The sequence below is a fragment of the Pinus tabuliformis genome, chromosome 7 (genome assembly GCF_031772625.1).
Source record: "Pinus tabuliformis cultivar Carrire ecotype Pingquan chromosome 7, CPIR1, whole genome shotgun sequence".
Lineage (NCBI taxonomy): Eukaryota > Viridiplantae > Streptophyta > Pinopsida > Pinales > Pinaceae > Pinus > Pinus tabuliformis.
Window position 1 is genome coordinate 2,030,238,362 of NC_142293.1, and position 3,085 is coordinate 2,030,241,446.

Here is a 3,085-nt window from a genome sequence, read left to right on the forward strand (position 1 = left end):
CGAGAGATTTCTTATCTCAGGCAAAAGCGCTGTGGAACCCAGTGCTTTCCAAGCAATAGAGGAAAGGATACTCACAGATGCCCCTTCATCAATGATAGTGCCGGCCATTACCGTTTTGTAAATTTGGACTATGATTCTGAATGGTATACTGGCTGGAAACCGGGGTCTGCCTAGTTGGTTCCAATCGAAGGATACAACTAGGTTGCTTGGTGGCGGGACCGAATACACGGCCAGATATGACCCTGACGATGTTCCTTCCTGCGATAAAGGAATGGGCGCATTGCCCTGATGCTCATCAGAGTCTGTGTTGATGAAAAGAATCTGGATGGTGTCATCCTTATTCTCTTCAGTGAGGGTTTCATTTGAAGATGAATCTTCATTGACGGTGTCATTTGAGGATGAAACCTCTGAAGGGAGAACCGGGTCAACTGCCGCATTGACCTTTAGACTTTCGTCCGGTCTGGATTCAGTAGGTTCATTCTCAATGACTGACGCTTCAGCTGACCACTTGAGCGGGCCAGCTATATTTTCAACCAACGAAGGACTTGGCACGAGTTTTTTGTATCCAGGAGGAAGTCTCAACGATGAAACCGGGCGATCTTCCAAAAATCTCTTCGCTTCGTCTAAGAAGGGACAACGGTGGATGGCGTGATCGCCTTCACACAGTCTGCAAGGGGATCTTGCTCCTCCTCTTTGTCTTGAACCTTCACTTTCGCTGGTTGACGGTAAGCATTCAACATGGCTATCAGAGGTTGATGCTCCCGAATTGTGCAGACAAGGGGACCAGTCCCTTAGTATCCGGGGAATATAGGGACAATCTCTATGGAAGTGGTCTCCTTTACATATGACACATGGCGATTTAGGCCTGGTCTGTGCTGTGTGTGGATTTTTGTCAGATGTCTTTTGCTTGCCCCCAGTCGCCTTAGGCTCCTTCTTCTTCTTCTCTCTCTTCTTCTTCTCCTTCTTCTCCATGGGAGCTTGGCTTTTGCCGGCTCTACATTGCGAAGATGAAGGATTGGAGGAAGAGTTATAGGAAGTAGAAGGCTGGTGGGCAGCTCTAGACTGATCTAACTGTTGACTCAACTTTTCAGGAACCATGGTGTTCTGAACTACATTGGTTGAGAATAGCCAAATAGGCAGGCCAATTGTCAGTCCTGGAAGCAACAATGTGGCCATGTGGGGCGCACCAACTTCTCCCCAAGAGGAGAAAGGACTAGGATTTCCATCATGCGGAATTCCTTGGTTGGGGCATTCCATGTTCTCAACCTACAGATCAACACAGGAATGGGAGGTGATTATGTTCCATTTAAAATAAATTTTATAACGACGCTTTAGACACAACTTGCTTTTTCACTTTTTAAGAGTCGAGAAAAAGCTAAAGATGACTCTAGTCTCCTTCGATGTTTTAACGAGCCCGAAGTGACAAATTCTCGGATGGACTTTTTCAGTTATAGAGTTTGAAAAAGGCCAAAAGAAACTGCTCTGGAGTTCTAGGCAGAGGGTGTGCCAAACTTTTCGCAAAACCACAAAATACATTTTACGCTACGAGTGGTCGATCTTCGTGAATGCTGTGTTCACTGCATTGCGATCAGTAGGGCGGCCGACACGGCTTCCTATGGATAAAGGCTTTGTTCCTATAGGGGTCTCCCAATATATACGCGACGGTACGTGGGAGCACAAGTCCGTATTGATACTTATCGCTTCACCGTGGAGGAATCACCCAACCACTCAACGCTAAGATATCACGTTTAACGACGCCGGAACACGTCTCTAGCTTAGACCTCTATGTGTTTGCGTTATGTTTCAATGCGTTGTTATGTAAATTCAATTTATTTTAAGGTTGATCTTGTTTAGAAGTTTGCCTTTATGGATCACCACGAGATGTATAGTAACACTCCTAAATGCAGTCTAAGATGATAAGCAAGCTTTTCAATCTTTCAACTTTGAAAATCTTAACTACTGAGGGAAAAGAAAGACATCATCTTTTCACACAGATCATAGAGCACACACTAATGCACTTTTTCCTAAATCAACATGCAAGTTGTCAAAATGCACATGCACAATGCAGGTATTTCTTTTCTCTTTCTTAATGTTGATGTAATACAAAAAGAAAGCTGTTGTATAACTTTGAATTCAATTTCAAGTGAAAGCAAACAAGCTTGTCCAAAATCAAAAGACATCTTAACATTTACTTGTTTCGACACTAGAAATACATGAACAGCAAACAAACTAACTCTTAAGATCAAAACGACACTTAATCACAGGTCCTGATCTAAGAGGCCATAGCAAGACTAGTTCACTTTCGGTATGGGAAACTGCAAATGATACAAGAAATACACAAAGAACAAACACAGTTTCTTTATACAACTGAGGTGGAATAGTGGCAAGGAAAGTTGGTTTCAGATAGGTACACTGACTGATAACAGGCTGCAAAAACAAGGGTGAAAACAGGGCAATAAACAGGAGGGAAACCCAGTAGCACTAGGCAAAACTAGTTCAGCGCAGGTAGTACACTGGCAGTTTGACCTTCAGCACAGGTAGCCCCTTCGGGAACTGCGCTGAAATGCAGACTGCCTTCACAGTGCCTGCAATGAAGAGATAAACTTTCGTTTTTCTCAGTTTCCGGGTCACAGATTGCTCAAGAATTCACAGTTTTTGGCCAAATCAGAAGCTATCAATCAAGTACACACTAAGGGATGAAAAGGAGGATGAAAAGCTATCACTAAGAGCTATTCAGATTCCTTGTGGATCAGCTCTTCAAATCATAAACATGCCCAGAAACTGAGCTAGAGTAGCTGCCCTCTACTTTGCATTTGAAAGCTCCAAATGCAGTTCGATTCGGTACTCCCTGTGTTTATGAAATGAATAGCAAAAACACAAACAACCAACAAGATACGATCCCCAGCGGAGTCGCCAATTTGTTGTTTGGAAAAGTATCCAATACGGAATGACCCTATCCCACTCTAAGGGTGATAGTACCTCAGCAACAATCAAAGCAAAGTTATTTGAGATTACTTCTTTATGAGATGTAAGAGAGAGGAGGAAGAGATCCACTAACCAATGTCTTCCGCTAATGATTGATCCA